Genomic DNA, 25,686 nt, shown 5'->3' on the forward strand with positions numbered 1-25,686 from the left:
CATAACAGTTGTAATAGTGCTAATATTTATTATAGTCTTTTAATGTGCCAAAGTTATCTAAAATTTTAGATGATTAATTTTATCAGAAATCTCATGAGGCAATTACTAGTATAATCTTCATTTTTTCAAAAAGGAAATTGGGATACTTTCACATAAGGTAACATCTTGAATGGGAAGATCCAGAGTATAAATATATGTGTTTTCCCTAATTTCTTCAATAAATTTTCTCTGTAAATTAATGCAATAGATTTCCCTAAAAATTAATACAATCTCAATCAAATTTCAGAAACTTGTTTATGGAACTTAAACTATTCTAAAGTTCACTTAGAAGAAAAAAATATTTTAGAAAAACACAACCAAGAAAATATTGGTGGGATAAAAGAATCAATTAAAAATTATTAAAACTAAATATTAAAAGCTATTAAAAGTGTTCAATGTTAGAGTCCAGTGAAGTTGTCAGACATGCTCACGTATTCACAACAGAATCTAGCATGTAGAGGATACACAATACATATTTGGAGAATTAATGCACACTTTGATCTATTTTTCTTCAATAAGTATAAAAACAAAATATAAAATCACAATAATTAAAAGCCATATTACTAATCCAAGGATTGTGAAAAACAGCTTGAGGAAATAGATTAGAAAATTCAGGAACTCACACAGATAACCATAATGGATTTTGTCATAATAAAAGTTACTTTTAATTTAGGAAGAAAAGAAATGATTAAACAAACAGCACTGGGATAATTTGCTAATGCTATGAAAAAAGAAAAAACAAAGTTGGATTCCCACCTCGTGACATTTGCAAAAGTAAATTCCTGACAAAAGATTGAAAACGCACATTCATGCATGCGTTGGCATGCACACACACACATGCATGCACAAGTACACATAACACACACATGAGCATTCTGGAAAATTAGTTTTACAGTCTTGCAGTTTGGAAGACAGTTTAAGCCACACAAAACCCAGAATCCATAAGGATGCAAAACAAAATATAAGGTAACATAAAGTTACAACCTTTGGGCTGGCACTGTGGTGTAGCAGGTAAAGCCATCACCTGTAGTGTTGGCATCCCTTTAGGGTGCTGGTTCGAGTCCTGGCTGCTGTACTTCTGATCCAACTTTTTCTATGGCCTGGAAAAGCAGTAGAAGATGGCCCAGGTCCTTGGGCCCCTGCACCCACGTGGCAGACCAGGAAGAAGCTCCTGGCCCTGGCTTCAGATCAGCACAGCTCTGGCTGTTGCGGCCATTTGGGGAGTGAACCAGCGGATCCAAGACCTCTCTCTCCTTTCTGCCTTTGCCTCTCTGTAACTCTGTCTTTCAATAAATAAACAAATCTTAAAAAAAAAAAGTTACTTCCCTGCAACAAAAACACTAAAAGCATGGGGAAAATTAGAAAAAAATAAACAGGGATAAAAGATGTATTAAATATATACAGACTATTAGTCTTACTACATAAAAAAATCTATAAGTCAATAAAAACATCATACCACTCAGTGATAAGAAGGGCAAAAGGCATGCATAGTGAAAAATCAGAGAAGAAATTAAAATGAACAAGGAATATTTGAAAATATGCTTAATTTTACTGACCTTCAGAGAAGTGCATATTATAACATAATACCATTTTTGCCAATTAAATTAGTAAAATGTGAAATATTGATATTATCTAGTTTTAACAAGGGCAGGAGGAAATGGATGCCTTCAGATGTTACTGCGGGATTACAAATAATTATCTTTTTCTATGGAATAAATTGACAGCAATCATCAAAATTTAATATGATTTAGTAATTCTACCTCTGGGAACTGGAAATATTCATAAAACACACAAAATATACAAGAATCTACATTAAAGTACTGTTTTCCATGTAAAAATGAGATCCATCAGTAGATGAATTATTAAATAAATTGTCTGATCTCATAATTTTAATGCTATAGGTTGATTTTTCACAATAGATTTTGATAAAAAACAACACAGAAAAATCTCCAAGGTAAACTGTTAACTAAAAGAGGATGGGAGCAGAACAAAGCAGTGTTGTATTCTGTTGATTCTAAAAGTCTTTTTTTTTCATGTATCAGCACTTGGGAAGTTTGAATGCAGCAAGCATGCAATCAGCAGTGCTAGATATTTACAACGGGGAGTGTTCTTTTTTTTATTGAAGAACATAAAATGATGGCATACCTTATAATTGACACATTTAGATTTGATGAAATACAGTAAATATTGTGATCCCATTTATGTTTGAAAATACCTTCATTTGTGTGTCTCATAGAATGAATAATTGAGAACTTACCTGATGCCTGTCTTACATACTCAAGAGGACGTGAAGAAAAGGGAGAAGAGAATTTTCTTCCTTTCCTTTTAAGGGCAGTCTGATCTTTACATTCTTGAACTTGGCCCACTCACTCCAGGGTACTTTTCAAATCTCTAACCATGAGATCTGTACGTTGAATCATTGTCCCTAAGAAGCAAGATGGAGGACTTTGTGCCTGAAGGGGGAGGAGAGGGATGCAGATCAACCCCATCCCTGGTGACAGGGAAGCAATGGGAATTTAGGATCTGGGCTAGGAGGAGAAAGAAAGCTGCTTTCCCGGGGCAGAAGGATGGGAGGATTTCTTCAAGGACACCTGTGGAGGAATGAGTGGTAACTACTCGACCCTGGGCACAGAGGCAGTGCTAAGTACACGGCACAGAGCAGAGGCAAAGATAGCTGCAAGAAAACTTGGCACAGCGCCAGAGGTGCCTCTGCAGAGCCGCCTGCCTCGTCAGAAACAGGAAGCACTGGGAATAAAAACACAATCAACTGGAGACCCAACACCTGTCCTGGATCCTCATGGATCCTGTAAGCCCTGAGGTACTTGGTGAACTTCAGGGAGGGACAGAGTCTGTCTCCCCCAGACCCAAGACAAGAAGCCCAGTTATCAACCATGGGCAGGGACTGGGGCTCATCGTAAAAGGAAATAGCCTACTGCTTGCTTCTGAAGGCTTTGGATCAATTTGTACCAGAGATAGATTAAATAGACGATAGATAGATGGATCCATAGATAGTAGATAGATATAATAGATGATATAGATGATAGACTTCGATATATGATAAAAGATATAGATAGATGAGACAGAAAGAGATAGGGAGAGGGAGGGAGAGAGGAAGGAAGGAAGGGAGGAAGGGAAGATAGATGGCATATCACAAGCACCATCTTTTGTTTTCAAAAGATTTATTTATTTACTTGAAAGTCAGAGTTAGAGAGAGAGAGAGAGAGAGAGAGAGAGAGAGAGAGAAAGGTCTTCCATCCACTTCACTTCCCAGTTGGCCATAACGGCCGGAGCTGGGCCAATCCGAAGCCAGAAGCCAAGAGCTTTTCCACACAGGTGAAGGGGCCCAAGGACATGGGCCATCTTCTATTGCTTTCCCAGGCCATAGCAGAGAGCTGGATTAGAAGTGGAGCAGCTGGCATTCGAACTGGCGCCCATATGGGATGCTGGCACTGCAGAAGGCAGCTTTACCTGCTACACCACAGCACCAGCCCACTAGCACCATCTTAATGTGTTCACTGGCTTATTAACACATGTGTATGGAGCTCACTGGATTTGCCCAGCACCCATCTGGGTCCATGGAGAAATCATGGATAGGCTGCAGTCCACACTCAAGAAGCTCATGGTCTATACTGGCAAATGCTCAGAAGGGGGGCACTTCAGGTGCTTAGGTCTCCCTTGTCTCCAGGTTAAAAGTGAAAACTCCCTGCTGCAGCTTCCCTGAGTGACCTGAGCAACAGGCAGTGTGGCGCCAACTCAGAACTGGAAGCAGTGCATCCTAGAAGCCTTGAAGTTACTGTTTTGCCTGATTCGAGTGCGGGGGCTGGAGCGTACCTGCAGTAAACAGCTGTCTGAGAATCGGTCAAGCAACTCTGCAAACAGCAGCTGAGAGCTGTCTGGGAAGCACCCTCTCTCTCTGGGGGCAGATGACCTCTGTGACCACAGCCACAGCCAAGCTGCAGGATGCTCCTTCCATTCATTCCTGCAGTAAACATTTGCTCTAGGTGTTACGGAGATGGTGATGAGTACAACAAACATAGTTCTTACCCTCAGGAAGGCTGTACCCTAGTGGAGAGGATGGCCACAGAAGCAAAGGGGCCACCTTGACCAAAAGGTTCTTTACTGGAAGAGAGGTGACTAATGGGAAGGAAAGGAATGTGGAGAAGGCATCTCTGAAGTTAGGACAGAAATGGGCAAGCTTCCCTGAGAAAGCACATAAAGGATGAGTGAGTGCCACGTGGCCAAAGAGGAGGGAAAAAACCAGGTACAAAGGCCTTGTGTTTGGAAGAAATGGAGAAGATTTGAGAGCTTAAAAAAAAAGATTGCTGCTCTTCCGTCAGGAGACCAAAAATAGAGGATGTTTCAGGGAACAGCAGAGGGATGCACAGCGATGCAGCGCTCTACTGCACTGGAGGAGGAAAGACACTCAGTTCTCTACTTTATTTCATCAGACAGGTAAAAATAATTTATATTTAAGAATGAAAGGGGCTGGTGCCGTGGCTCACTAGGCTAATCCTCCGCCTTGCGGCGCCAGCACACCGGGTTCTAGTCCCGGTCGGGGCGCCGGATTCTGTCCCAGTTGCCCCTCTTCCAGGCCAGCTCTCTGCTGTGGCCAGGGAGTGCAGTGGAGGATGGCCCAAGTACTTGGGTCCTGCACCACATGGGAGACCAGGATAAGTACCTGGCTCCTGCCATGAACCAACGGCAAAGGAAGACCTTTCTCTCTGTCTCTCTCTCTCACTGTCCACTCTGCCTGTCAAAAAAAAAATTTTTAAAAAAAAAGAATGAAAAGAGGGAGCTGGAGCCATGGCTCAGCCGGTTAACACCCTGGCCTGAAGCTCTGGCATCCCATATGGGCGCCAGTTCAAGTCCCAGCTGCTCCTCTTCTGATCCAGCTCTCTGCTATGGCCTGGGAAAGCAGCAGAAGATAGCCTAAGTCCTTGGGCCCCTGCACCCACATGGGAGACCCAGAAGAAGCTCCTGGCTCCTGGCTCCTGGCTTAAGATCCGCACAGCTCTGGCCGTTGCGGCCAATCAGGGAGTGAATCAGCGAATGGAAGACTCTCTCTCTCTCTCTCTCTCTCTCTCTCTCTCTCTCTCTCTCTGCCTCTCCCCTCTATGAAACTCTTTCAAGTAAATAAATAAATCTTAAAAAAAAAAAAGAATGAAAGGAAATAAATCCATTTGTGGATGATATGCTTTGTCCTGGATTATGGTGCCTTTCCCCCAAAATATCTCCTGCTAAATGAATGGAGTCATCATCTGGCCATCCACTGCCCAGACTGAGAACCCAGAAGACATGCGATCTTTCTTCTCAGTCCTTACACCTACTCGGTCATCATTTGACTGTCAATTCACCTTACTTACATCACTCAGATTCACTCACCTCTCTCCAGCCATCCATTCACATCACCCCCATCTCTCATCTCAGGTTCTACAACAGTCACAATATCATCATGCTTAGTTTTCCAACCCCAGTCTTTTCACCTGCATCATCCATTAGCCTGCACTGTCCCAGAATGCTTTTTCTAAAGCATTAATCTGTCCCTCTATGCAAAATCTGGAGTGTCGTTTCACCACTGCTCCAGATTAAAGTCCCAACTCCTTAACTGACTCTTATACCTCTGATCATTCCAGTGTTTATCCAATCCCCTTAGCACAGCAGACAAGACTCCTTAGGAAAGAACCCTACCTACCTTCAGCTTTGTTACTGTACTTTCTCCCTTCTCTTCAGTTCTGCCCTTTGTATGCTCACAACATGACTTGCTTCCTTTTTTTTTTAAAAAAAGATTTATTTTATTTATTTGAAAAACAGAGTTACAGAGAGAGGTAGAGAGAGAGAGAGTCTTCCATCTGCTGGTTCATTCCCCAGATGGCCGCAATGGCCAGAGCTGCACCGATACAAAGCCAGGAGTCTCTTCCAGGTCTCCCATGCGGGTGCAGGGGCCCAAGGAGTTGGGCCATCATCCACTGCTATCCCAGGCCATAGCAGAGAGCTGGATCAGAAGAGGAGCGGCCAGGACTAGAACCGGCACCCATAGGGGATGCTGGTGCTTCAGGCCAGGGCTTCAACCCACTGCGCCACAGAGCCAGCCTCCATGACTTGCTTCTAATTCCATACTTACCCAATTATGTCATGTCTCAGTGGATTTGTACAGATATTTCCTCTGCCTTGATGTTTCTCCTTTCATATTTTCTACTTGTACTCTTTGTCACTGTTTCAAACACCCTTCAAATGTTGAATATGAGAACTTAAACTGTAATGTCAATCCTAACTATTAATCAAGCATGAGAACACATTCTTATGCACTGATTCAAAAGCTTGCTTCACAGACTTAGTTTCTAGGACTTAGAACAGAGATCATACATTGAAGTTGCTCTAGATATAATTCTGGAATAACACAGAACAGTGAAATCTCAAAAATCTGAAACAGGAAGTCAGAGAAGAGTTAAGGACAGTACCTAAATGTGTTAAATCTTCATTCTTTCTATTTTTTTTAAATGATTTATTTATTTATTTAAAAGGTAGAGTTACAGAGAGAGGTCTTCCATCCACTGGTCCACTCTCCAAATGGTCACAACAGCTGGAGCTGGGCCAATCCAAAGTCAGGAGCTTTCTCCAGGTCTCTCCAGGGAGAGAACCAGCAGATGGGATAGCTCTTTCTCTGTTTCTCTGTTTCTCTCTCTCTCTCTCTCTCTCTGTCATTGTGTCTTTCTAATACATAAACAAACAAATCTTTAAAAAAAAAACAATGCCTACTGTCTAGGGATATTATTTAAGTTGATAATCCACATCACAAATTTAATATAGGGTTCAACATATATTAACGTGCAATAAAAATGAGCTATTATTGTGTTCATATCTTTGTACTATATTTGCTACATGTCTAGACTGAAAATTCCTAGAAGGCAGGGACCATTTCTAATTCTTATTATTAATTTATGCTTTACAGTACAAGCTCTATTCTGTCAGCTGTGATCATTATGAGGTTCCCTTTGTACCATACTGGACACATATTCAACCCATTAGCTTTTTGAGAGCAGAGGCCATGTGTAACTCATAGCACGTAGCACCATACATGAGTCATAAATGCATCCGCTGCTCAGAAATTATTACTCAGTAAGTGTGCAATCCAATATTGTTTCTAAGTTCACAGAACCCATCATAAGCCTCATTGCACAATTTTTTTTTTTTGACAGGCAGAGTTAGACAGTGAGAGAGAGAGACAGAGAGAGAAAGGTCTTCTTTCCGCTGGTTCACCCCCCAAATGGCCGCTATGGCCATCTGCGTCGATCCAATGCCAGGAGCCAGGTGCTTCCTCCTAGTTTCCCATGCGGGTGCAGGGCCCAACCACTTGGGCCATCCTTCACTGCCTTCCCAGGCCACAGCAGAGAGCTGGACTGGAAGAGGAGCAACCAGGACAGAATCCGGCACCCCAACTGGGACTAGAACCGGGGTACCAGTGCCGCAGGTAGAGGATTAGCCAAGTGAGTCGCAGCACCGGCCATCACTGCACATTCTTAAGGAATCCTCTTGAGACAATAAGGTAATCAGGGGTGTATCTGGCCTAGTGGTTTAGATCCCTGTCAAAATGCCAAATCCCATACTAGAATGCCTGGGTTAAATATTCAGCTCCATCTCCTGACTCCATCTTCCTGCTCATGCAGAATCTGGGAGGCAGTGGCAATGGCTCAACTATTTCCATTCCTGCCAGCCACATGGGAGAGACCTGTATTGTCCAGGCTTCTGCCCCTCCACCACTGCAGGCATCAAGGCATTGAACCAGTGGATGTGAGCTCTCTCGCCTTCTTGAATAAACAGCAAAGAATGCAAAACACTTGGAATCTGTATACAATCTCTGGATGAAATACTATAAGACAAAGTCAAGTGCAGAACCACAGCAAACATCTAAAAATAACTCTCCCTGTCTCTGCTTCTCTTAAAATCTTCCACAAATGCAAAAACTCCTAGTTTCCACATCCCAACCTTTCACATTCTTGTATAAGGTAATATTTTGAAAAGTTTGTGGAAAAATGGAGTTTAAAAATAAGCTTATTTTGGTGCAAAAAACCTTTTGAAATCCACGAATAGCTTTTACATGATGCATATTTTCTGTGAATGTTTGCACTCTCCCAATCTCTTATAGCTCTTTATTCTGAATGAGAACAACAGCAAATAAGTATGCAGAATGACAGCACGTCAGGCACTACTCCAGCTTCCTTACATACAGAAAGCACCCTATATCTGCACGGCCATCTAAACCGGATACTATTATTGTGCTCCATCTACGAGAACACAGAGATGGAAAGAAGTTATTCGCCTAGAGTCACCCAGCTCGCTAGTGGTGGAAGCCGCCTGTGACCCCAGTCTGTCTGCCTCCAGAGCTTGTGCTCCTATCTCCTGCGTTATCTTGTCTGTCAGGCTGTCAGGTTTCTTTCTTTTCTCCATCTTATGCCCATTACCTGGATTTTCCACCACCATGGACAATCTGAGAGCTGCCTCAACAAGCAACAGTCATTCCCCATTAAAAATCAAGAGGAAGAAGGAAAATTGCAAATACTCATCGTAAAATTCTTTCTGAAAAAAAAATAGTAATAATTTTTTGCCCTAGGATAAATGAGAGGAATAAAAAAGTATTGAAGAAAAATGTGTGGCTACCAAGCACAGGAAGGGACAGATATGTTATACAAACCACAGGAAAGAAAGTCCTAAACATTTGGAGACCGGACACCAAGCCATGAACATAACATTCTACCTCAAAGGACCACTATATGCAGCTGCCCTTTGTACTTCAAGCATCTTTAGTTTTTTTAAAGATTTATTTATTTATTTGAGAGGCAGAGCTACAGACAGAGAGGGACAGACACCGAGAGAGGTCTTCCATCCGCTGGTTTACTCTCGAAATGGCTGCTTCAGCAGAAGCTGGAAAAGTCTGAAGCCAGGATCCTGGAGCTTCTTCTGGGTCTCCCACATGGGTGCTGGGGGCCCAAGGACTTGGACCATTTTCCACTGCTTCCCCAGGCCATTAGCAGGGAGCTGTATAGGAAGAGGAGCAGCTGCAACTTGAACTGGCGCCCATATGGGATGCCAGCGCCAAAGGCGGAGGCTTAACCAACCAAGCCACAGCGCCAGCCCCTGTCCTTCAAGCATCTTAAAGGACCACAGCAGCTACATGCTGATGTTTCAGGATGTCCAGTCTTCAGAAGTAGCTGCACTCTCTTCCATTCTGTGCGGTCGGCACCCTCAAGCTTCCCCCAGGCTGGTGCCCAGGTCTCAGGTTAATCTCCTTACTTTAAGTATGGGCAGAACTTGTGAATGCAACGAGAGAGAAATCCTATGGTTAGGTTACAATATATGGCAAAGCAAAGGTACCCTGCAGAGATGAGGGCACTTCAAAAAGTCCATGGAAAATGGAATTAAAAGATTGTGTGAATTTTCCACGAACTTTTTTTGAAGCCCCTTCATATAATTAAAGTCCCTAAGCATTTAACTTTGAGTTAATCAAAAGAGAGATTATCCTAAGTGTGCCTGGCCTAATAGGTAAGCCCTTAAAAGAGAGGCTTCTGCTGGGCTCAAAAAAGCCAACAGTTATGTTGCGAACTGCCTCTGACAAGGCACAGAGCAAGGACCTGATGCAGCCTCTGAGTGCTAAAAGTGGCCCCAGTCACCAGCCAGCAAGAAAACAGAGACTTGAGCCCTATAGCCATATGGACCTGCCAACAGCTGGAGAACTTGGAAGAGAGCCCCAGCCTTATATGAGTACAGTCTTGGCTGACTCCTGATTGCAGCCTGGTGAGACCAAGAGCAGAGGGCCAAATCTTCTGTCCCAAGGGAAGAAACTCTGAGATTTAAAAACAAACAAACAAACCAAAAAAAAAAAAAAAAAACCAGTGGAAACAGTGTTGCTGTAAAGCAGTGAATCTGCTACAGAGCCATTGCAAAGTGATACACACTACAATGTCCACGGCAGGGGCCCAGGAGGGTGGTGTGTACACCAGGAGCAGCTGCCCTTGTGAAGACCCACTGGGCCAAAGGTGACCCTCAGAGAACTTCAGCCCAGGAGAAGCAAAAGTGACTGATCAGGGGAGTCCTAACCCAGGTGGAGGGGTGCTGCAGATCTCTGAAGGAGGCCTTGGCACTCAGGGGCTTGGACAGGAAATGAGCTAAGTTTACCAAGCACTTGGCAGAAATGCAAATGGAAAGCGCAGGTTCAAGACCCCATATCAAACCATGATGGAGGCTGGAAAGGAGGGGTAGGAATCAAGAAGACAAAACTGCCCTCGTGCATAGTTGGCACAAGCTCTAGAATAAGTCAGGTCTGGGTTCGAATCCCTCATCCAAGTTTTTATTTTGTGCTCTTGAGGAGCAAGTTACCTGAACTTCTGTGTCATCATCTCTGCAGTAGGCTTTATTTTTTAAATTTTATTTAAGTTATTCAAGTTTTATGTTTTTCATATATGCAGATTTAGGAAGATAGTGATACCCCCCACCCCCACCCAAGCTCCAACCCTTCTTCCTCCTGCAGTGTGGGGCCAGTGTTGTGGTGTGGCAGGTAAAGCCACTGTTTGTGACCTCGGCATCCATGTGGTTGCCGGTTCAAGTCCCAGATGCTCCACTTCTTTTGAAAGTCAGAGTTACACAGAGAGAGGAGAGGCAGAAAGGGAGAGGTCTTCCATCCAATGGTTCATTCCCCAATTGGCTGCAACAGCCAGGGCTGTGCTGATCCGAAGCCAGGAGCCAGGAGCTTCTTCCTGGTCTCCCATGCGGGTGCAGGGCCCAAGGACTTGGGCCATCTTCCACTGCTTTCCCAGGCCATAACAGAGAGCTAGATCAGAAGTGGAGCAGCCGGGGCTTGAACCGGCGCCCATAGGGGATGCTGGCACTTCAGGCCAGGGCATTAACCTGCTGTTCCACAGCACCAGCCCCATGCTCCACTTCTGATCCAGCTCCCTGCTAATGGCCTGGGAAAAGCAGCAGAAGATGGCTTATGTGTTTGGGCCTCTGCTACCCATGTGGGAGACCCAGATAAAGCTCCTGGATTCAGCCTGGCCCAGCACTGGCCATTGCAGCCATCAGGGGCAGTGAACCAGTAAATGGAAGATCTCTCTCTCTCTCTCTCTCTCTCTCTCTCTTTAAAAATAAATAAATGGTTTTTTAAAAGAAACACCTCCATCACAGTTGTTATTCTATGATAGTCAAACAGTGCAAAATGTGTACTGTCTATGGTTACGCACAGATGACTATAAATTTAGTAGTTTAAAGGGACATAAAGTCATCATTTCTGTGGGTCAGCTGGGATCTCACTCAGGAGCAGCACGCCTCTATCAGGTCCCTGGGGGAAGAGGGCTCACAGGCAAGACAATGGCAGTATTTCCGGTAGATATTGTGGCCCTCAATGTAGGAGCAATCGGCCCTCGATACGGCAGTGATGGGTGGGCGACTATGAAGGAGGGGTGAGGGTCTAATTATACTCATCAAGAGCAGCTGCGAGAAAACAGACCACACATGGGGGACAGAGCCTGAGTCACGGCCAATCACTTTTCCCACCTTGCAGCCATGGGTTTGAAGCTGTGCATCTTCCTGTGCAATGAAACTGCATAATCAAACAGCACTGATTCATAAGTAGATGGGTATCGTTTCTGCACATCATTAAATTCACTGTCACTTGTATTCTGATAGGTTAACATGGCCCCTTCCAGTGCTGGTTCCCTGCCTGACTGAACACTCATTGGTGGTCTCTATGCCTCCCAAGGACTTGCCCACCTGCACTTAAATATTCTCCTAGGGTCTCAGGAATAAGAATGAATCAGCCTGGTCCCCAGGACCAGTGTATCCCTAATTACCCCTGCAGTAACCATGGCACCCACCACAGTGGTGAACACAAAGCAAGTCTTATCAGTCTTACCTGCCAGTTGGCTAAGCAACTGGCCTCCCACCATTGCTGGACCAAGAGCACTGCTGTAGCTGTCTACTCCTGCTCCCTGGCGCTCACATCAGCCCTGGGAGACTCTTGGAATAAGAAGGCCTAATTATCCCTCTCTCATGGGTAAGTTCATAAATCTGAGTGCTGATCTGATCTGAGAACAAATCCAGGACCTCTGCCTTCCACTCCGCCCTGTTTACCATGACCCTGCGGTCACTGCCACCAATTTTCCTCCTCCCCATGGGGAACCTGCTCATGTCTTCATGCTCAATAAACTGATACGGATGGGTGTTGTGCTGCAGAAGGTTAAGCTAGCACTTGGGATGCCCACATCCTCTAACAGAGTGCCTGGGATCCAGTGTTTTCTCTACTTCCTAACTAGTCTCCTGTCATATGCCTGGGAGGCAACAGATAACGACCCAAGTACTTGGGTTGCTGCTACCCACAAGGAAGACCTGGATGGAGTTCCTGGATCCCAGCTGCAGCCTGGTCAAGTCCCAGCTGTTGCAGGAATTTGGGAAATGAACCAGCAGATGGCAAAATCTCAATTATCTATCTCCTTTCTCTCTCTCTCTCTCTCTCTCTCTCTCTCTCTCTCTCTCTCTCTCTCTCTCTCCTCCTTCTCTTCTCTTTCTGTTACTCTGCCTTTCAAATTAAATGATTAATAAAGTAAAAAATAAATTGATACTCAAACTACAAAAGCCATGCAAGTGCTGCAGAGATTCTGGATTGGAGCTGCTCAGAGAAGTTCGTTTTTCCAAGCTCCTCCTGCATTCAAGGCCAGTTTCATGAGCAAGTAGCCTGTGCAATCATGCAGGGCCCTGGCTGAAGAGGGTCCACACTTGCTTTACTGCTCTGCTGTCTCCCTCTTGACGCTGATAAGGATGTTTTTACAAGGAGCCTCACATTTTCATTTTGGATTGAGCCCCGTACATTATGTCGCTGGTCCTACCTACTGTAAAGATACAGTGGGCTTTAATATACACTTGAAAATTGGAGGGGGAATCTAAACCTCTGTTCTCATTGGATAATCAAACTCTAGGCTCTTATTATCTTTTAGTGTCATATTAGCACAACCCTCCAAAAACTAGGTTGGTTTTGCTGTGCTGCAGGCCAATGAAGTTAACTAAAAAAAGAAGATGTCTATAGAAACGGAGCATAAGACATCACAGATGGCCTAGCATCCCCCAAAGATTCCTGAAAACCCCCTGTGGCCCCTCCCTCCATCCACACGCATCCTGCATCTTCTCTGCTCCCCACCCATACCCCCTCCTCCACTGGAGCTGTGTCAGTGCTCCCTCGGAATCCCCTCCCATAGATCTTGGCATGCTGGGTCTTTCTCTCATCTCCTATTGCTCATCTGTGTTTGCTAAATATTATTTGGCACATAGTGAGCTCTTCAAAACAAGAGACTTGGACTGTCGGGGAAGGGCACTGGGCTTGTAAGGCATGCAGGAATGAAGCTGAGCTGGCTCTGTCCCCACCCTAGTCATGATCCCTCCCCACCTGCATCACCCCAGGACCCAGGCAGGGACACAAATGTGCAGAGAGAAGAAAAGCAAAAGAGCCCTGAGAAGCTTTCAGAACCAGACCTTCTAACTTACCCACACTTAAGAGCTTGGATTCTGAAGGAGGCTGGGGCTGAGGCTGTTGAATTCACCTCCTTGCTCTCTCTGCTTCCTTCTTTCTTTGGTACCACAGCTTGAACCTTCACTGCGAAAGGGTCACTGTCCAGGATCTGGCATCACTGCGATCTCTAACTGGCTGGTCGCCACGACTCCCCAAGGTGAAAATGTACAATAATCCTGTGGACAACCTAGCTCTCCCTCCGGGGGTTCTGCAATCCTTGAGTCATTTAATGAGCATAACTTCAGACACGACTGCATTTTAAGTCCTACAGGGAGAAAGGAGAGTAGACTTCTGGTCAAGATCTAAAAGGGAAAGGCAATTTCTCCTGTCAACATGAGACACATACATGTGCTCCCATTCTCAGCACAGTGTGTCCGACCTTCACAATGACAGTGCATGCATCTGAACAGCACCTCCTACTTCTCAGCTCCAGTGTGATCCTCTTGGCACCCCCATTTTACAGAAGGGGCGGCTGAGCCTCAATGATGCTCATGCTGGGCTGGCTCAAGCTGCCTCTTGTGTGCGGCCCATAGTCAAAGCCATGATCCCGGCTTCCTCTTGAAAATCATGTTCTCAGAGCAAAGTGTAAACAATGAGAAGTCTTTTTTTCCTGACACTGCGGGAACATTGGCCATCATTTCCTATTTCCTATTTCACACTGGGCACAGGCCTACCTCTCATGAGGACACTCACTCTCCGAATCGACACCGTTGTGAAAGGCATGAGAGCTGGGCAAGACAATTTGCCAGAGAGAGAGAGAGAGAGAGAGAGAGAGAGAGGAGTTTTAAGGCTGCAAAAAAAAAAAAAAGAGCCTGGAAAGAGAGGCAGGGCATGGGAGAGCAGAGACAGGCACTGCCTGAAGAGAAAGAGGGGAAATTATCCCAATTCTAGCACTGCTGGAACATGGGAAAGTTATTGCTGCACAAAGCCCCTCTCGAACCGCCTGCCTTCCAAAATTTCTACTGCACTCTGTGCAGTTACTTGTGTGTGGCAGAAGCAGCATCTTTGTATTATATGAACAGTCTGCTTCATAATCAAATACCATCTGTCGCTACATCTGAACTTGTTTTCAACATCTGTGCGTTCTGGTCTTAACAAAGCTTTAAAAACTAATTCAAAAACTTTCACAGATCACTGACTAAATATGCACGTTGACCATCTTTCCACATTGGCTTGTGGTGTGTCTTCTGTAGGTGCAGCCCTTGGCCTGGGAAGAGGAAAGACATATATACTTGCAGGCTTTATTAAGCTTATTTCCTAATGGCCTCGGGTAGCCAAGTGCAAGAGAGGGACACTTGCTTACGCACCGAGAGGACCCATCATATCCTTTCTTGGTGCCAATACGGTCCCTTTCTGCCAATGAGAAACCTGTAAGTTGATCAGCTAGCATACCCCAATTACTCAAAATGACACTACAGATAAAACGGCAACCAAGGGGAGAATCAACTGTATGGCTCATACGCAGCTAAAGTGTGTCTGAACAAATGGTGAAGTAAAACCATGAGAGCTCTCGGGAGGATCAGGACGCTGTTACTTCGCACATGCTTCAGAAATGGGAAGTACATCTTTACAGAACTTTTGGCCAACCCCCTGGCAGATGTTGACGAGTTTCGCCTGTGTATACATCAGTCGCAGCACACTAAAACAGAGATTGGAAATTTTAATTTAGTCAAGGCAGTTGGGCTAAAATGATGGCTTTTGTTGAAACCATTAAATAGAGCTGCCTAATGAAGTACAGTACAGGGCTGGCAACCGGAGCCCTGGCGGGGGGCTGCGGCGCCAGGCAGAAGAGAGGGAGGGCAGCTGCTGAGCAGGTCTCTGACTGCAGGCAGCATGGTGTCCTTGGACACAGCCAGAGGACTTGGGGTGCTAGGGCAGCAAGGACGGGGAGCGGCGCTAGGCGGAGTGAGCAGAAGGCTCTCTGTATACAACTCTGACACTGGCAGGCTGTGTGTGTGTGTGTGTGTGTGTGTGTGTGTGTGTGGTGTCTTGGGGCAAGTGAGTTTTATTTTGGAAACATTCTAAGTTTCAGCTGCACATTTGCAAAGACTTGTGGACCAAGGGGGGAAGCGTGTAGTGAGTGAGCAGGTGCACAGCCCCTTGAAGGTGATTTGAGTGAGTTGGGAGCAGGAAGAAGAGGGGTGGGGGCAGTGGCCAGTTGTGAGGCTGAGAGTCAGAAGGGGTGGGAGGCAGCAGGGTTAATGAGTCTGGTGATGGATTCCACTGCTTCAGTACACTTGCCCTTTGTGGGCCACTGGATGGCAAGTGGCCGTGAGGTGTGCACCGCCTAGTCCTTCCCTTCTCAGGGGCAGCTGAGGGAAAGCAAAGGCAACCTCAGTACAGCAAGAAATCCACTTTCGTGTGATGGGGCTGACTGGCAATTAACTAGAAGGCTGGACATCCTGCACGACATCAAATATATTAGAGGATACCAGACTTTATTCCTGGTTTTCTACGTTTTCCTGTTTTAGTGGGAATTTTTGCCATGTGAACTACTCAGTTCTCTAGTAGTCATGTATGTTTTAAAGGACATAAAAATACTCATATTTTAGTGAAGATGGCTGTTATTGTTATAATTATTTGCAGCATATAAATAAGTGAAACCGAATTTAGGAAGCATGTACTGTTGGCCAACAGAAAACAGAGGGGAGATTCAGTCTTGTTCATCTTGTAGGGAACAGGATTGCTTATTCTGAAAACCACTGAAGGAATCAGTTAACAGTTGTCTTAAAATATTGTTTCAACTTAAGTGGGTGATACTGCATTTATTTTTCAAGCTGGCTTTTGCGTGGAGATACGGCCCCAGGAAACAAACACACATACACACAAAAACATGTTACTGCTGCTTTGTGATGGCAATGTATATGTGTAACTCTGGGAGCGATGCTTGTTTTGTGTTCGGGAAGGATCAGAGTCCTCGTTTTTCAGGTGAACCCCGTCAAAGCCCAGAATTAAATCTTGAATGTTGTTCTAGAAAAGATTTCCAGCCTCTTCATGGATGAGCACCTTCATGGTGCCCAGCACCCTGGGACATTTGTTCCATACACATGGACGAGGCTGAGTGGACACAGCAAGTCACTGGCCCCTTGAATCCCTCTGCAAACTCAGAGTGTTTGACCAGGGCCTGGGGGCAATGAAAGTTCTCACATCCCCTGTTAAGCCTAGTTTTCTCTAGATCCTTTAGAGATATGTTAATCCCATGCAGTGAAATAGGCAAAGTTCTTTAAAAAAAAAATAAAAGATTTATTCATTTATTTGAAAGGCAGTTACAGAGAGAGAAAGGAGGGGAGACAGAGACAGAGAGGAGACACAGAGACAGAAAGAGATCTCCTATCTGCTGGTTCACTTCTCAAATTAGTGCAGGGCTGGACCAGGCCAAAGCCAGGCCATCCAGATCTTCCACATGGATGCAGGGGTCCAACTTGGGTCATCTTCTGCTGCTTGCCCAGGCACATTGGCAGGGAGCTGGATTGGAAGTGGAGCAGCCAGGACTCAAACGGGCACCTATATTGGATGCTGGTGTTGCAGGCAGCAGCTTAACCTGCTATACCACAACACGGGTTAAGAAATATTCATGTTCCACTCGGGCAAATATTGAAATAAGATTAGATTTCTTTAAAGTCTATCCACTGACAACCTGGGGGAAATGACCAAGACAGTTCTGGACAGGACGGAGAAACCAATGTGGAATCAAATATTTGCTAAGCTATTTATATTCTAATGCTCAAAAATGGATTCCATCCCCCATCTATGCAATTGATATTTCTCTGTAATAGGTTTCCCACAGTTCCTGTTAAATATCCAGATTTATCTCAAGATGGAGACGTTTCCAGGAGGCAGGGGGAAAGGGAAAGAAACAGAATTCCAGAGAAATGCTGGATACTGTTTGTTGTCCACTACAGAGTTCGGCAGACGCAACGTTGAAAGCCAAATGATTTGGAAGAGACGGAGGAGAAAAATCGAGACTCAGTTGACACCGACGAGCACCCTGATGTACACTCTAGCTCGTTTCTTTTTCCTAGGATATGGCACCAGTAACTGACACCGCTTTTAAAGTTTTGCCAGCAATTCTGTGAGAAATTGCCATGCTGCCTGCTGGCGGTTACTATCACTCCTCAAGTTGTAAGCACATTGGGAAGCGTGGTATACACTTTGTCAGTGCAGATGCAATTTTCTGTTGCAATTATCCACCACCCCCCCCCCCAAAAAGTAACCAGAGAAGCTGCTTGGGGCTTTTCTTTACAGGGACATTGTGGAAAAGGAAGCTCAATCTCGCACTTTTCTTGCTGCGCATTTTGACTCCTTGATTTTCCCCCCATCTTTATCTCAGTTGCTCCTCACATTGGAAAAACTGAAGTTGAAACACACACCAAAAATTCAAAACAGGTTTTATTTTATTTTGGAGTGCATCTTTGTTATAATGCCATGTAATTTAAATAAGGTATTTTCTGGTAGAAGCTGAGAGCAAAACAGGAAACTAGGCATGGGATTTCCAAATTTTGCACACCAAAATTACTTAGGCTTTAATTCCATTTTCCACAAATCTTATGAAGTCCCCTCATGTACCCTCTTTCAGGTGTATCTCTGGCTTTCCCAGGTACTGCAGAATCCTCCTCATTCTTGTGTTGTTTCCAAGTTTTGTGGGTTGGGTGGGAGGGAAGATTATTTGAGCGCCCTATGTTTTAGCATGCATTGGTCAAATGGCAGGCTGGGGCCACCTCACAAGTATCACCATCCTGGCCACAGGAGGGCAGGGACCACATCTGTACAAGGCCTCACACAGTGCCACCCATCCTGGCTACATTAATGTGTAGCCACAGCAACAGGTCCAGACCCAATAGTAGAGTTTCTTTAACAATTGTCTAGACAGATTTTTTTTCAACTGAATTAATCAAATCAACTGAGTCCTGTGAGTGCAAAGACTTGAAGGCATGTTACTTCAGTTGTGCAGAATTAATATCCATTGAGTGAAATTTCAAGGAAGGGACTTCTAGAGCCAACACTAGCTGAGTAAGACTGTTAACTAAGAAGTTAATTTTTTCACTGACTCCAAAGAAGCAGGACTACGTCGTAGACATGCGGCCACTCCTCAAGGATGAAGCTCCTGGGGCGGGCATTTGGCTTAGCGGTTAAGATGCTACATCCCATATTCGATGCCAGGGTTCGAGGCTTGGCTCTGCTATTGATTCCAGCTTCCTGCTAATGTGATTGTTGGAAGGTAGCAAATGATGGCTCAAGTACAAGGTCCCTTCTACTCACATGGGAGACTTGAACAGAGTTCCTGGTTCCCAGATTCAGCCTGGCCCAGACCTGGTTGTCACAGGCATTTGGGAAGTGAACCAACAGAAGGGAGTTTTCTCTGTCTGCCTCTCTCTTGTCTCACTCTTGCACTCTCTCTCTCTCAAATAAAATAAAAATTTTTAAAGGAAAGATAACTATCTTTATCAATAACCAGCTTTTCTCAAACTAAGGATGGAAAACTCCAGGGAACAGGGTAGCAGCTGACTCCTGAGGCAGTGTGGTGTCTCAGTGGCACTTAATAAACAATGACTGGCTGGACAATGAGCCCCAGGAGTGGACTGTGAAATTAGGTGGAGTTCACGAACACCATGGTTCCTCCCAAGGTGCAAGTTATCATTTTCTCAGCTATATGGGCTGCCAGGGTCCCAGTATTGAAATCCCCAGGAATTCCTAGTGACCTGGCCTTGCAAGAATTTTTCAATCAAGATTTATCCAGACCTGTATTGTTTCCCTGAATTCTGCTTCCTTGATTCTATTCTTAAAAAAGGAGGGTGAGAAGAAAGAAAAAAGGAAAACAGACAAAGAGAGAAAGGAAGGAGGGAAGGAAGGAGAAAGTGAAAGGGAAGGCAAAGGAAAGGAAAGGAGGAAAGGAAGAAAGGATGGAGAATGGAAAAGAGAAAAATCAGCAGCTCTTGTCCATATGCAGGGCCGTCCATTTTCTTTCGGATTTCAAGGATGGTTCCTCCCATCACCTTGCGCTCTGGTGTGCTGAGCTGAAAGGCATTTGAGAAGCAGCAGAAAGACAAAAACCTTGGCATTGCTGACAAGACACTGCAGCATCTGGGGTGCTCCTCAGAGACCTGTGGCCAGCCTAACCTGGCCTCACTTTGCTGAGCTTGCAAAACCTAGAGGATGAGGTCACATTCGGCCACGACTATAAATAGACATCAGTGACAACTAAAACCAAGAGGGAGCTTTGTTTCTGATTCACAGGGCTGACATCTCTGAACAAAGGGACAGGACACGCAACGTTATCTCGAAATCTCAAGAAGAACAAAACACCGTGGCAGGCAATTTTTGTGCCCTTCCTCTCTTGCTTCCCTTGAAGTCCTTTGACCTTAGAAAGGTATCCCTTGGGCTCCAATATCAAGACAGGAAAGGATTCTGAGGAATTCCCTTTTGCCTGGGATTCCCTCAAAAAAAAAAAAAAATCCTTAGCACTGCTGTACAGAGAAAGGAATGATGATACCTCTCCAAGTCGCACATGACTTTATCATAGCAGCAACTTGGAGTCCAGCATACGCTGTTCACAGTGAGACCCAATGTGGTAAGCGACATCGCTCATACTGTCCTCTATGTTATACATAACTCACTGCCTTCCAGGAGCCCACCCTCAGCTAACCACTTCCCAGGGCTGACGGAGAATACCTCACTTCCAACATAGCCGGGGCGAACCAAGGTCCAGCCATGTGCAGCACCTGTTCGTACACTGCTCAGCGGACGATTCGTCTTCCAAATCACAATGCGAATCCACGTGGGCAGCCAAGGTCCTGCCATCCTATGGCGTGGCTGCATCCGCTGCCTGAGAATCATCCTCCTGTCTCCCCAGAAGCCCGGGCTGCTGCTTCTGCTCACGGACCCTCTGAGCTCTCCTTCCCCTGAACAGAAGTGACAACCTGCACTGGCAAGAAAACAGGAGCCCGCGCCCCAAGTTCTAACATCACTCACAGGAGCTCGAACAAAGTCTGTTGGATCAGAGAATGCAAGGCAAACGCTGCACAGCGGCCATCTGGACCCGGAAACCGTGTCCTCTTGCAGACTCTGCTTTTCTCACAAATTTAGCACGGGCTGCCTCCCCTTCACCCTGCCCACAGCTCTGTCATTTGAGAAACCTTGTCTTCACTTCCCTTCGTGTTTAATTTTTCATATCCGTCACAGGACAGATCACATATTTGTTGTGATTTACTCAATACCCACCCTTCCTTCTGACTTGGGAGAAGGCTATCACCTTCCCCTCCTGCTCTGGGAGAAGCTGCCAAGTCCACATTTTGTGTTTTTTTTTTTTTGTTTTTGCCATAATCCATGTTCTTCACAGTCAGGGAGACCCTTGCAAGATTCTGCAGGGCCCCACACCTGCCTCCCACCTGGGGAGCCATTCTAAGGAGGAGGCAGGGCAAGCCTGGGCTGAGGACCCAATGATGAACTTGAGAACAAGAAATGCCTTTATTTCTTCTTGTTTATTTTCCAGGAATGAAGGTATCTGGATCTGCTAACATGTGTCCATGTTTAAGGTCTGCTCTAACCCACTCGGGATGCTAGAGTGTTAGGAAATGGGACTTCTCTACCATCACATCTGATCATGAAGCACTGTTTACCAGGAGGATCAGAAGCTATCTCCAAAGTGCCAGAGTATTGACATTTGGAGAGACACGGACAGAAGGAAGAAGAACAAGCACACACCCAACTGCTGATGGAGGCCTGTTTCAAGGGGCCAGCATTGTGGAAAGTGGATTAAGCTGTTGATCGTGACGCCAGCATCCCATGTGGGCGCTGGTTTGAGTCCCAGCTGTTCTGCTTCCAATCTAATGCACTGCTAATGCACCTGGGAAAGCAGTGGAAGCTGGTCCAAGTTCTTGGGCCCTTGCCACCCACATAGGAGACCCAGATAGAATTCCTGGCTTCAGTTTGGTCCAGCTCTGGCTGTTGCAGCCATTTGGAGAGTGAACCAACAGATGGAAGATATGTATGTCTGTCTCTCTTTCTCTCTCTCCTGCTCTGCCTTCCAAATAAATAAATAAAAAATACTTTTTTTTAACTTTTATTTAATGCATATAAATTTCCAAAGTACGATTTATGGATTACAATGGCTTCCCCCACATACCGTCCCTCCCACCCACTACCCTCCCCTTTCCCACTCCCTCTCCCCTTCCATTCACATCAAGATTCATTTTCGATTATCTTAATATACAGAAGATCAGCTTAGTATACATTAAGTAAGGATTTCAACAGTTTGCTCCCACACAGAAACATAAAGTGAAAAATAATAGATGATTTTTTTTAAATGATGATGAAATCAGATCAGACCTATTGTCATGTTTAATCCCAGTGAGAGTCAAGTTGGGAGTTGATAATTTCTTTTTTTTTTTTTTTTTTTTACAGAGGATCAGTTTAGTATACATTAAGTAAAGATTTCAACAGTTTGCACCCCCATAGAAACACAAAGTGAAATATATTGTTTGAGTACTCATTATAGCATTAAATCTCAATACACAGCACATTAAGGACAGAGATCCTACATGAGGAGTAAGTGCACAGTGACTCCTGTTGTTGATTTTACCAATTGACACTCCTGTCTATGGCATCAGTAGTCTCCCTATGCTCCAGTCATGAGTTTCCAAGGCTATGGAAGCCCTCTGAGTTCTCCGATTCTTATCTTGTTTAGACAAGGTCATAGTCAAAGTGGAGGTTCTCTCCTCCCTTCAGAGAAAGGTACCTCCTTCTTTGAAGACCTGTTCTTTCCACTGGGATCTCACTCGCAGAGATCTTTTGCCAGAGTGTCTTGGCTTTCCATGCCTGAAATACTCTCATGGGCTTTTCAGCCAGATCTTAATGCCTTTAGGGCTGATTCTGAGGCCAGAGTGCTATTTAGGACATCTGCCATTCTATGAGTCTGCTGAGTATCTCACTTCCCATGTTGGATCACTCTCCCCTTTATTTATTCCATCGGTTAGTGTTAGCAGGTACTAGACTTGTTTATGTGCTCCCTTTGACTCTTAGTCCTTTCATTATGATCAATTGTGAACTGAAATTGATCACTTGGAATAGTGAGATGGCATTGGTACATGCCACTCTGATGGGATTGAATTGGAATCCCCTGTTATGTTTTTAACTCTACCATTTGGGGCAAGTCAGCTTGAGCATGTCCCAAATTATACATCTCTTCCCTCTCTTATTCCCACTCTTATGTTTAACAGGGATCACATTTCAGTTAATTTTTAACACTTAAGAATAACTGTGTATTAATTACAGAATTAAACCAGTCATATTAAGTAGAACAGACAAAAAAACTACTAAGAGGGATAATGTATTAAAAACAAAACAAAACAAAACAAAATTTGTTTCAGGACTGATGTTGTGGCACAGCGGGTTAAGACACCACCTGCAGCACTGGCATCTGACACAGGTGCCAATTCTAGTCTCCACTTCCCATCCAGCTCCCTGCTAATGACCTGGGGAAGCAGCAGAAGATGGCCCAAGTACTTGGGCCCCTGCACCCACATGGGAGACCTGGATGAAGTTCTTGGCCCTTGGTTTTGGTCAGTTCCAGCCCTAGTTGTTGCAGCCATTTGGGAGTGAACCAGCAGATGGAAGACCTCTATCTCTCTCCCTCTCTATGTATCTTCTTCTTCTTCTTCTTCTTCTTCTTCTTCTTCTCTCTCTCTCTCTCTCTCTCTAGCTCTGCTTTTCAAAGAAATAAAAGTGGATCTTCAGGGGAAAAAAAGAGAAAAAGGTTGTTTTTGTTTTTGTTTTTGTTTTTGTTTTTGTTTTTTTTAGTAACAGATCTCAAGAAACCAAAAGGGGAGGGCACCTCATCATCTGGATGCCAGCAGGCAGTCACAAGCATGAGCCACGTGCACAGTCTTCCTAGGGAAACCACCAAGAATCCAGGTCAGTCTATCCTTATAAGGATCTAGATGACACCCATCACAAGCTGGCATGGCCCAGGGACCAAGGCAAACCCTTTGTTACTGTAGATATCACCTTCTGCCTTGCTCATTCTTTGGGCATGTATTTTCACCCTCTTACTGGACTGAACTGTTTGAAGGCAAAATTCATGCACTGACCTAACTTCAAGGATAGGGACCAACAGGAAGTGGCTCCCTTGTGAATTAAATAGATGGTCAGCTGGCATGGATGATCTTGCCTGGCAGGTCAGGCCCTCTCCGTGGTCCTGCAGAGGGGGTGGCCCTGGGAGAGTGCCAGGACACACACATCTGCTATTGTCCCTGTTCTTTCAGGGTGTCACTACACCTGTGATGACTGACATGCCACGACGGTGCTCACATGGCCACATACAGCAAATAGTATTTTTGTGTTTTGGCCAAGGCTGCATTGTGACGTCCCAGCTGCAGGCTTCTGCATAGTCCTAACACTTTGGTTTGCAATTTTTTTTTTTTTGACAGGCAGAGTGGACAGTGAGAGAGAGAGACAGAGAGAGAAAGGTCTTCCTTTGCCGCTGGTTCACCCTCCAATGGCCGCCGCTGCAGCCGGCGCACCGCGCTGATCCTGGCAGGAGCCAGGAGCCAGGTGCTTTTCCTGGTCTCCCATGGGGTGCAGGGCCCAAGCACCTGGGCCATCCTCCACTGCACTCCCTGGCCATAGCAGAGAGCTGGCCTGGAAGAGGGGCAACCGGGACAGAATCCGGCGCCCCAACCGGGACTAGAACCCGGTTTGCCGGCGCCGCAAGGTGGAGGATTAGCCTATTGAGCCACGGCGCCGGCTCTGGTTTGCAATTATTACAAACCTTCGACCTACTGAATCCCCAACCCCCCATTACTATTCTTCGGCTGGCATTTCTGAGCCGTGCTCCTTTCAATCAAGTCACTAGAAGCAAATCTGAGTATCCTGAGATTTTCCTGTATCCCTCACTTCATTTCCACAGAAACCCTGCCAATCCACACAAGATATAAACAAATCAATCTCTCTGCTGACTTTGTGTACATGGGCAACTCCCCTACCAATCAATGCCTCCACCTTTCCCTTCTCTAAACTGGAAAAAAAAATACTGGTCACTTTCCTACCTATGCCACAGGATTCTCCAAGGCTCCAATAAGATAAAATGATATGAACACGTAGCAAAACTGCAGATTGACAAATGCAAGGTGACTTATATCCTGGACTGCCCCAAGGACTGATTTTATGACACTGAGAGCCATCTTTTGACATGTGTAAGTCTTTGCTTTGTCCACCTATCAAGGGGAAATTTGCTTTGAGATCTTGAGCAAAAGATATTGTCATACTACAAATTACCACGATCTAATTAGGCCTCCCTCCATAAATCTGTCATGTGGAAGCCGTTCAGGCCTGCTCAGCCCAGCCCTTGATTTAAACTGCTCCAGGAGTCTAGCCGAAGATATGTCCAGGACAGAATCCAACACAATATTCTGGTCTCCTCCCACTGCTCCCTTGAGGATGGGCTGCTCACCAATTTTGGCCACAATAACAGTTATGTAGAAGAGAGATTCATTATAGTTTGGGCATAGATCTTAACCAGTGCCCATGCAACCTCATGACAACATTATTTAGTATTCAGATTGGATGTGAGCGCTTATTGGGAAAAGAATATTGTTAAAGATTACCATTGCTGGGCCCTTGAAGCAAAGAGAGACAGAAGAAAGATATATATTTTCGCTGTTGGACTGACAGGTGTACCCAGCATCCCCTAAGCAGGATGAATAATTTGCAATGGCATATAAAACAGAACTATGGTTTTTAAGAAAACACTGATTGTGGTCAAATGGAATAAGACCCATTCCTGGTTGTTCTGACCGAAGATTTTTTTTTTAAAAGAGCTTTGGAAAATTCAAAGCAGTAGGTAATCCAAGACTCATTTAGACTCAGCTCTGGAATATATGCGTAGGCCTAGGTTTGAGAGCACATTTGGGGACTCTGGGAAGCAGCACCACTGTGTCTTCCCGCAGGGAAATCCAGGAGGCAAAAATGTCCTTTCCTCACACCCTTCCCAGCTTCTGGTATTTCTACTTTTCACCCACAGCCCATCACCCCCAAACACACATACCACACCTCCACCTTACTGTCTTTCTGTACCTCCTTCCAGGCTGTTTGGATTTCAGAAA

The sequence above is a fragment of the Oryctolagus cuniculus genome, chromosome 13 (genome assembly GCF_964237555.1).
Source record: "Oryctolagus cuniculus chromosome 13, mOryCun1.1, whole genome shotgun sequence".
In the NCBI taxonomy this organism is placed as follows: Eukaryota; Metazoa; Chordata; class Mammalia; order Lagomorpha; family Leporidae; genus Oryctolagus; species Oryctolagus cuniculus.